At 50.3% G+C, this 10,919-nt stretch overlaps 1 pseudogene; it reads right to left on the bottom strand.

Moving 5' to 3' along the window:
- Nucleotides 1-10,393: 10,393 nt before the first annotated feature.
- The window catches only part of LOC141944632 (electroneutral sodium bicarbonate exchanger 1-like), a 90,326-nt pseudogene continuing 89,800 nt past the window's right edge, over nucleotides 10,394-10,919 (bottom strand).

The raw sequence follows: 10,919 nt of genomic DNA, 5'->3' as shown, positions 1-10,919 counted from the left end.
TCCCTTTAGCACCCCCCTGCATTTTGTTGGATGATGCTTGAATTATTTTTCTTAATTTTACATGCAGAATTGTGTTTCATGACATGATGCCTGTGGGCTGGGGGGCTGAGAAGCAATAGTTCTGCCTTGTGGCTGATGAAAAAAGAAGCTGGTCTGTGGCCAGGAGGTCTACCTCTAGCCACAATATCGGCTTACAGCCTGGAATGATGTTCTGTCAGCTAAATCTCAATGCTAGTCATTGCCATTTTATATTCTAAAATAATTAATTGCAGACTTTTGCATTAAGCTGTTCTTCTCCCCATGGACTGACCACCCCTATACTCATTCAACTGCAACTAACCTGCCCTGGTGTCTTTTTCACAGTCTCACACAGCCACAAATAAATTCTCTCATTACCCTCAGCTATAACCATGGCTACATCCTTTCACCCTTGCTGGAATCTAACTAAAGGACAAAACTCACCTACCCAACAGCCACATCACTAGGACAATTGCTTCTGACCTTGTTTTTGAGCAGGTAAAACATGGAGAAGGAGTATCTTAATGAGATAAATAAAAAACCCCAAACGCTTAATGACACAAAGGCACAGTACGCAACGTTTTGGGTTAGATTTTTGCCAGCAAATGAAAGGTGCCCATGACCACTCTCATGCACTTAGGCCAACCGGAATGTGACACAGCCGAAGCTAATGCTGTCATAATTTCACAATACAGAGCAATGAGATGTGGTGTCCTAGAACTGTTTAATATACTTATGTAGATGTAGCTACAGCATCTATAGTGTCTGTACACCGGCAAAAGCAAAGAGATACCGGCTTGAGCTCCTTCAGAGCAAGGAATTTGGTTTCCCAGTTCCTTGATGAGAGCTCTAACTGCTATGGTGTCCAGCAAACGTGGGCAGAACCACATTACTCTGACCTAGTTGGCAGAGTCTGCTCCGTTGAAAGCCCGAGCTGGTTGGCATCAAGGAGTGCCCTGACGGGGCAGGTCACACGCAGCCCCATGTGTGTCTCCTGGTCCTAGGCAGGCTCAGGCGCTTGAGCCGCTGAGCATGGGACGCTGGTGGAAGAACTGCAGTGGGTGTCCAAAGGCTTCAGGTACAAAGGGACGAACCAAATGAATTTGGGCATATCCCAGGCCAAGAAATATCTGTTTCAGCTATGGGAGGAGAGCCATATTGCAAATTTGGACTTAAAAGCCTCCCTTCCATCTGACTCCTACCTTAGATGCTGAGCAGCTCTTTGCGTGTGTCTGCCCTATTTTCACTCACAGGTCTTGGTTCCACATTGTCCGCTCTGCAGTCATGTTAATTCATTCCCCAGCTCTTTTTTGGAGCAAATGAATCTGTTCCCTTTGAAACAATACCTGTATGCAGTTCTGGAAATAATTTAGTCCAGACACCCTCCCAGTAAGCAGTGTGAACGAGACTACACCAAGTTTGGCTCCTGCTGTCCCCCTTTTGTCCTGGCTTTGCATCCTTGGGCATCCTCGAGCACTTTCCCGTGCTGTGGCCGCAGCCGTACGACACTGACCATCAGGTTCACACTGCAAGAGCAGCACTCAGAGTGGCAATGGCACAGGCTCTTGCATTGCCTTGGATGCTTTGGACAGCACTTTCTACACCTTCACACACAGAGAAAATGATTATATTGTCTTAAGGACCCAGGGTCAAATGCTATGTGGCGTGGGCATGGTCTTCATGTTCTCCAGTCCTGAGCAGAGTCAATGTCACTGCTCTTGTCACCTGGCTTGGAGTGAGGGACCTCTTTTTGGGCTGGATGCATTTAGCTGCATTTTTCAATCTAGCCTTCTATCCAGTATGGATCTCAGAATAAAATAATCGAATAAATGAGTGCACATGGGAAGGTACAAATAAGAGAAGGAAATAGATGAGTTGTATGGCAAGATAAAAATAAGATCCTATAACTTCATATATACACACAATGTTTTACTCATGAAGAAGATTGTGAAGCTCTGGGAGAAGATCAGCTGTAAGCCCACAGACAGCCAGAATCGAGCTGGGATGCCCACCCTACACTTGCTAGAAGCAGGCAGGACCCTGCTGTGTGCACCGGGTGGGGGCAGCTGAAGCCCTCTCCCTCTGACAAGGGTGAAGCTGGCCAGAAACGCCTCTCACCACATGGCAGCACCTATGACCCGCTGCAAGGAAGCGGAGATCTCCCCCCGCTACCAGCACTGCCTCGATGTTTATGCGCCCGAACAACAGCAACCTGCTTCTGTTGGGCGCAGATGAGCGCTGGCGCTTGTCATCTTTGTTCTGGGGGATGGCTACTACCAGGAGGCATTTTTAGCTGCAGTGGCAGTGCAGGGAGATGGAGGCAGCTCTGTGAGGACATACGGAGGAAAAAAATGTCACATCATGTCTCTGACTCGTTTCCAGCCCATCTGCACCAGCACTGCTGAGGCGTTATCCCCACTGGAGGCAATTCAGGGTTAGTCCCTACAGGTTTGAGCCACAGCTGTAAACTTGCTTAAAATAAATAGTGGAGGGGCAACCAAGTGTGGGATGGCACAAAAATCACAAAGTCTGTGACTGTGAAACACTGAGGAGAATTGTCAGGGGACAAACCCTCCTGTATTTTACAGTCTGTGCTGTGTAACAGCAACTCAGAGCTTCAGGTCCAGTCTGTTGATCACTGCTCTGGCCCCACTTCAGCTCAGGAGGATGCACAGAAGTTGATTACAGGTGTCAGTTTTGGTCACTGAGCTGTTGTAGCCTTCAGACAACCTACCCCTTCCAGAAACGAAGTCCAAGCCGAAGCGGAGTAGCTCCTTCCCCTCTGCCTCTCTGCAGTCGGGCTTGCCTCAGGCTCCATCCTCCTCCACCTCTTGCTGCTCCTCACTCAGTCTGGCCTTTCCTGGGCTGTGGGAGCCCTTCCCTGCTCTTGTCTGACAGGGATGCCCACCAAACTCCTTCACCTGCTGGGGACCACCCCTCCCAGCCCTGCAGCCTTCATCACCATCTTCCATCCTACCACCCTGTGCTGCTTGGCAAGAGGTGAATTTTCACAATTCATTACGGTTTTGAAGAAGAGCTGCTGCACAAGCGAACGTTGATTTCCCAGTGCTCTTTGGAGGGGTGGTGCTCCCACTCGCTGGGGGTGGCTGGTGGGCACCCAGAGAGCTTGGCTGTCCTTCCTCAGGCCGAATGGCATCAGGACCACAGCCACACACACATGGGGGTAGGAGAAAATGGCAGAAACAAGGGTGAAGTAGTACCTATCAACACTGACAGACATTACTTCATTCATCTCTTCCTCCTCAGAAGGCCAGTGTGTATCCGGGTGTAATGGCCCCATCCTTCGTATCGAGCGCTTTGCATTTTAATTGCTGCAAAACACAAATAGTGCCAGCTCACTAGGGACATTATCTTTTGCTATTTTAATTTCAAAAATTAAAGCTATCAAACCTAAAAATAAAGATCCTACTACTACAGATAATAGGAACTGCTGCATTATTTCTCTGTCCTGCCACTTGTAGTAGTCAACAGCTTACTGCCTCTGAAGAACCATTTGTATCATGTAATTGCACCTGTGTTGTGTTTACTCAACCTAAGAGAGCCATTACTAACCTGAACTCCCTCTTTGGGCTGCCTGGGGATGTGAAAACTCACCTGGTCAGAAAATGATGCTTGGGTGAAAAGGCTCGATAGTTCCCTAACTTTCCTGTTTAAAAGGAGCAGCAAAGGTATCTCAGAGATAAAACATGCTCTTAGCTGAATATCGGCCACATACTTTCCCTGTCTTAATGGAAGACCTGCATTTCACTACAAGATACCCATTTCCTCCAGGGAAGAGTCAAGAAAGAAAGAACTACATGTCTTACACTGCTCTCTGAACTGATACAAGAGGCACTGACCTGAGCTAAAGTCCCTCTTGAATAGCCTTAAGTTTTAGAACAGAGGAGACAGCATCAGGTAGCTGAGATGCTTGAAAGCAGCTCCAGCTGTATGTACACTTTTACCAACACTGACTCCTAACTTGGAAGCAGCAGGATGTGCTATTGCCACACGCTGTTGGCAGAAGCCCCTGTATCTTTGGTACGGGTTTGCATGGAGCCCAGGCATGTTTTGTCACAAGTGCGTCTTCTTTTGTTCACGGTCTTCGTCCCCTTGCTGTGTCCCAGGAGTGTGTTGCACACCTGAATGCTTCACAAATGTCAGCTCTGCAAGCTCCTCAGCTAGAGGAGAGCTGCAGCTACCTCTGAGCGAGGGGAGGCCTGCAATGCCCAGCTGAGAGTAAAGGGGCCATACCCCGACCTCATTGCATGGGCAGTGGCACCACTGTAATCGATGGTGGCCAAATTACAAACTAAATGGTGGTAAACAGTGGCTGGAAAATGGGTCTTTGCAATTTAAGACCATATTACAACTGATGCTATTTTGTTGTCAACTGGGAAAATGGGATAAAAAGTGCCTTATGCCTTTATGACTTTGTATAGGGATCCTAACGCTCAGAAAAATGTGGATTAGGAGGAGGTATGTTAATGCGATGTATTGAGGAAAAGGAAAAGAAACAAGCATCTGCATGCTGTGCTGTGATGAACAAGAGGATGTACAGTTGCTAGTCCCTTCTTCCTCTCCCCCATATAATCCTGTGGCCAAAGGGGAAGAACTCAGTTGCAGTTTGAACTTCGCCAGCAGCCGCTCGCTCACCCTCCCCCTGTGCGTGGAGTGGTAGAAGAAACAGGAGGGATAAAGGGAGACTCATAGGTTGAGATAAAAAACAGTTTATAAACTAACTGTAATAAAATGAAACAATAACAAAAATAGAAAGTACAAATGGGTAATGCACAATGCAATCACCACCCGCCGACTGATACCCAGCCCATTCACAGGTAGCGATCCCACAAAACCAAGATCCTGCAATTGCAATCCTGGAAGTGAGAGAGAACCCCCCTTCCTTCCTGGCCACCCCTCCTTTCTATACTGAGCATGACGTTACATGATAGGGAATATTCCATTGGATAATTTGAGTCTGGTGCTCTGGCTGTGCCCCCTCCCAGCTTCTTGTACATCTGCACATGGACAGGACACAGAGAGTTGGAGAGTCCTTGATGTCTTAGCAACAACCGCAAACGTCAGTGTTTTATCAGCATTCTTCGCATACCAAATCTCGTACTGAATCTGAACCAGAGCACTCTTTGAGCTACTTGAGAAGAAAAATGAACTCTATCCCAGCCGAAACCAGGAGAGTCAGGAAAGCTCAGAAAGAGATCAGAAAAAAAGGACAAATGGGAAATGGGAATTTTAGCGCTATTTCAAGGAGGACTAGAGGGCATTCTCAGCCAGTGATAGAGGCACCACTGAGACAGGCTGTCGGGATGGATGGTATGCCTTTGTGCACCTCCCTTCCTCTACTTCAGATTTGTTGAATTGGGAGCAGTCTGTTGGAACATACTGAGAGAATCCTGGTGGAATGTATCAGCTTTTAGAAACTATTATGCTGACTCACAACCCAAACTGGGGGGACATGCAGGCTTTACTGTATACCTTTTTTTACTGCAGAAGAAAGAAGGATGGTACTAGACAAGGTGAAAGAAGAGGGAGGAAAAAAGAATAGGCAGGAGGATCCTAGTCAGTATTTGCCTTTGAGAGACAAATACTGGGCTAGGAAAAATTAAATTGAAGCAATATCAGCAGCTGATGGGGTACGGTATGGGGTGCCAAAAGCAAAGAAATCTGTCTAAACTGTACAAAGTAAGACAAGAGCCTGAAGAAAGTCCATCAGCTTTTTATGAGAGATTGTGTGAGGTGGCTAAGAAAAGGACTGATTTAGATCCAGAAGAGGAGGCAAATAAGAAAACATTCAACATGTCATTTATAGGTCAGTCACTGCTAGATACAAGAAAAAAGTTACAGAAAGTAGATGGAGGGGGGGGAATGTCTGTTTCCCAGTTGATTGAAATTGCTTGTAAGGTACATAATAATAGAGAGGTAAAGAAGGAAAAGAAGGGACAGCAAAAAAAAGAAACTGCAGGCTTCTCTCTTAGCTGCAGTGATTGTAGACAGATGAGGTGGGATGAGAGGACAAGGACGAGGAGGTTGTGGGGGAAGGGGTAGAGGGGGTCCCGGAGCAAGATTGGGATATGGAGCACAAAAAGGCCCTCCTCAGGGCTTGAATCAGTGTGTTATTTGCAGGCAGGAAGGACAGCGGACAAATGAATGTCCAAGTAAAGAAAGAAAATGGAGAGGAGAACAGATGAGGGATGACAACTTGATAATGTTGGAGGATTTGGATAATGAATGAAGGGGACCGGGGGAGGATATTAAAGCATCCCCAGCAGATCCCCTGGTTCCAGTAAAGCTGGGGAATGATGGACTAGTAGGAGCTGGTACTAATGAAAATTGTCTGGAAGCAACAATCAGTGTGTTGATCGGGTGATTGCACACTGGGTGAAAGAACCCAGTTTTGGGACAACAAACACACACGCACACCCTGAATGCACACCAACACACACACACACACAGACACACTCGCTGACTGCACACCAACACACACACTCCCATGGACTGCACTCCTCAGCCTTCCTGCTGCCACTGCTCCCAGCCTCTTGCTGTTCCATCCCCTTCAGTTGCTCCACACTGGAACCCTATCCCAAACCCACCAGACACCCCCCCCACCCCCAACTAACCCAGCTCAGCCCTAGAGCTACCCTGCAGCTTTGGCCCAGTGACCCCTCTGGCTAACAGAGTGCTGGGGCAGCCAGCTGTGGGTTGGGGAGATGACCAGCCCTGTTAGGAGTGCAGGTCAGTGGAGCCTGTGCTCTGTGTTGGGTGTCCAAGCTGAGGCCTCTTGATGGAAAGCCGGACTTGGTCAGGGTGGGACCATGACACAGCATCATCTCCAGAGCTGGAACAGCTCCCTTCAAACCATGGTGAAGAAGAAGCAAAGGGCACACCCCAGTGTCCAGAGATCCCACCCCCACTGGAGGCATGCGCTGCACCGCTGGGTGGGAGCAGAGCTGGGAGCTACAGCACCATCACTTGCCAGGGGCCAGGAGCGCAGCAAGAGGAGGTTGGGATGGATGGTTCTGGCAGCCTCAGAGGCAGGACCTTGTGCAACTACTGCAGAGTGGACATGCCTAGGTGGGAAGCAGCTCAGGGTGTGCATGCTTGAGCACCTCCAGGTCCTTCATGACTCTGGGAGGTGGAAATGTGGCTGGTGGTTGGCAGGCCTGGTCCTCTTGTAAGGTCTGTCAGGGATGCTGGGGCTGATCAGTCAGGGGTGCTGCAAGCACGTGCCATCCACAGGACTGAAAGGGTCTCTCTCATCTTGCTCGTGAGCTAGGCCAGCTTCAAGTACAGCAGTGAACTGCACACGCACGCAGCACTCCCACCCGTAGCTGGCCCTAGACACGGGGTGTTTCCAACTGCTGGGTCCCTCTGATCTGTGTTCCCTTCTGCCATTGCTAGCAGCCAGGCCTCAGGAACCACCCCCCCTCCCTGGGTACAGAGAGGGGCTGCGCAGAAAAGGGTTTGGAATCACTCTCAAAGAGAAGGTAGGATGGACTGTGGTGATTAGGTGCAGGGCTCAGTCAAACAGGCAAACCAACCAGCCGTTTGCATATGTGTGAGTGGCTCCTTGATCCCCCCTTCTCTCCATTTTCAGTGCTTATACATCCCCCTCATCTTCCTCAACTCCTCCCTTTCTCCACCCTTATCTCCTCTCACACAAGGGACCCACCCCTTGTTGTTTTTTCCCCTTGCTCCCAGGTTTGCTCCATCTGTGAGCAGATTTGGTGTTTCAGGTGCTGTTAGCGAGGTGACCTTGGACTTCCATGGCATTCCTCATGCGGTTTCCTGGGTACTGCTGTCCCTGCCAGATTCCTCTCCCTAAAATGACCCCATCTCTTCCTTCAATTATCTGTGAAGTGTGGCTATCTCCCACATCATTCTCCCTTAACCACCTTCAAAATCTGGTGCTGGAATAGCAGAGTATCCACAGAAGACAAAGATGCCTTCTCTCAGGCCGCCTTCTGCCTGCTCTAAGCAGATCTGGGGCACCACCTTCAGGTCAACTTTCAGAAACCAAAGCAGCCTTGAGTCCAGTTTGGGACCCAGTCCTGGTGCCTCTGAAGCCATGCTACACCTCAAGGGCCCTGAGAGCAGCTGTTCCACTTTCAGACAGAGCCTGCCCTGGCATCCTAGGGACCAGGTTGGGTGCTCCGCTGTGTGCCTTATATCTATTCACACAAGCCAGGATGCCAGCAGGAAGTTCCCACACTTTTTGTGAGCTTTAAGGCTGCCACTCTTCAAGCCACGGCCTCCTGGGACCCAGTCCCGCTCAGCAAATGCAACACACGTGGCTGGCTCCTGCTTTTGTCCTGTGACTGCCCTGCACTCCAGCATGTGAGCACGGCTCCACCATACAGCTGCAGAAGGCAGACTGATGAGCTGTGCCTGATACAGGATTTACCAAAGCCATGGAGAATGGCATGTGGGGCTGAGAGCAGGAGCAGCCTTCTCTGTTTAGGGCTTGCAGTTGCATGTTCTTGGCCACGTGTACCAGGTGCCACAACTGCCCTTGTGGGTGCTGGCCCAGATCCCTGGGAAGCAGGCACGGGGCATGTGTGCGGAGGGTCCCTCGTCAGCCCACAGTGGGTCCTCACAGCAGCCCACTGCTTCCTCGAGGCCAGGTAAGGAGGGTCAGGCACGGGGATATCCCCCCAGCACTCGCAGGTGCCCCATCCGCAGCACCACGTGCTACGCCCGTCCCCTTTCTTTGTGGTACACCAAGTGCCTGGGCACTGCAGAGCCTGGCTGAGAGACTGCTTGGGAGAGGGCTGGGCTCTTGCCACGGCTTCCTAGCAGCCTCCAGCTCGACACGCCTTGAGCCCAAGGCGTGCTAGGGCAGTCGCACCCTCCGTAGCACTGCTTTCCTCTCCCCCGTCTGAAGCAAAGGGCAGGGAACTGCTGGACTGCTGCAGCACGTGGCTCGGCTCCCTCTGAGCCCTCTCCCCATCTGCCTTCCAGGCACATCGCCATGTGGCGCGTGGTGGTTGGGGCCAACCACTTGACTCAGCCGGGCCCGGAGACCCAAGTACGCAGTATTAAGCGGCTGCTGGTTCACCCGCGCTACAGCAACATCACCAAGAGGAACGACATTGCGCTGCTGCAGTTGGACCAGCCTGTGCAGTGCACACTGGGTGATTGCACACTGGGTGAAAGAACCCAGTTTTGGGACAACAAACACACACGCACACCCTGAATGCACACCAACACACACACACACAGACACACTTGCTGACTGCACACCAACACACACACTCCCATGGATTGCACTCCTCAGCCTTCCTGCTGCCACTGCTCCCAGCCTCTTGCTGCTCCATTCCCTTCAGTTGCCGTTCACATTAATTGTGTAAGTCTGTGTGTGTGTCTGTGTACCCGGCTCTTTGCAATGCAGCATAAGTCTCTTGAACGCACACATGGGAACAGCAGCAGCCACATCCATCAGGCTGGGACAGGAGAAGCCTCCTGGGTGTGAGAGTCCACTGGATGCAGCTCTCATGGACCTGAAAAGAGAAATCCCCCATGTTCAGAAGTCCACTGGATCTGGCTGCTCCGTAACAGAATGGGGAAGGAACCCCAAAGAAACTCTGCAGCAGAGATCATGGTGTGGACAGAGAAGAGCAGTGGCTGGGCTGTGAAAGCAATGGTGAGTGCTGGCAGCGGGGCTTGCACTGTATAGTAACTGGATCGCCTTCTAACAAAAGGGCAGGAAGGATGCAAGGTCAAAGCTTTATGAAAAAAGCGATTTGGTGTTTGTTTTCTCCAGTAGGTACCATTAAAGTTTCCCTGCAGGCCCAAGATGGCTTAGCTCTCCTGGCAAGCTTTGCCTTGAAGAAGTGTGCAGTAACAGCTCAAAGTTTTGATAGATAGACAGCCTGTATGCTGGCATGGGAGGATGACTTCAGATGATCCACCTGTTCCCACAGAAGCCACAGCTGTAGTAGTTCACACTCCAGGCACTTGCCAACAAGCCCTGCCCAGACAGCTGCTCCCTACCTCTCTGTGAGAAGCTGGATCAACTGTTCTGCACACTGGGCCTGTTCATTTCCTAGTCTGGGTGGAATACAGCAAACGAAGGCAAGGCAGAGGACTCTCCTGAGCAGTGTCCACTCACACATGGAACACTAAGAACAGGATTCATCTACACAGAGGTTCTGTCTACAATATGGCTGTCAACACCAAGTCCATTTGCCTCAGAGTTCCCGTGCAGTCCATGGAATCAGTGCATTCAAGGTTGGCTTGACACATCCTACAGGAAAGGCTTTTATTAGGCAAGATCAATCATGCCCTAAACCACACCTCCATCGGTCTCGGTCCAGCCGGGATTGGGGCGACGCGTAGAAGAAAGACAAACTCACACCAGTTTGTTGAAGGGGGGGCATTGCCAAGAGCAAATGCTGCCACACTAAGTGCAAGCTCCCGATTTATTACCACCTGTTTACATAGGCTTGTTTTTACTTTTACATCCTACTGACCTTCAGGTTTTGCCTGTTTATTGCATACATGCTCACCACACTCTGCAGGTGGTGTTTTTTACTGCTGTTTTTCACACAACACGGTGTTACATAATGCTGCCTCAGTTTCCCAAAAATCATTCTTCTAATCTCAAGGTCAGTTTACATTTTGCTAACCACCAGTTCTTAATTCCCACAGAGACAAATCGTCCCTTCCCCCTGCAGTGGCTCAGGGCACGTACAGTCACTGTGAGGTTTTCCCAGGCGATGCCAGACATATTGATCTTGTTGCTCTCCCAGAAGTGCAGGGTTTCGTTGCTGGGATGGGTCAGTGCCTCACACTTACAGCTGGGAGGAGAGAAGCCAAGAGAGGGATCAGGGGAAGGCGGTGGAGGTGCAGCCCTGAGCTCCTGCCAAGGGGCAGCCATATTTTAG

The sequence above is a fragment of the Strix uralensis genome, chromosome 5 (genome assembly GCF_047716275.1).
Source record: "Strix uralensis isolate ZFMK-TIS-50842 chromosome 5, bStrUra1, whole genome shotgun sequence".
In the NCBI taxonomy this organism is placed as follows: domain Eukaryota; kingdom Metazoa; phylum Chordata; class Aves; order Strigiformes; family Strigidae; genus Strix; species Strix uralensis.
This window is presented reverse-complemented; position numbering and strand designations above follow the sequence as displayed.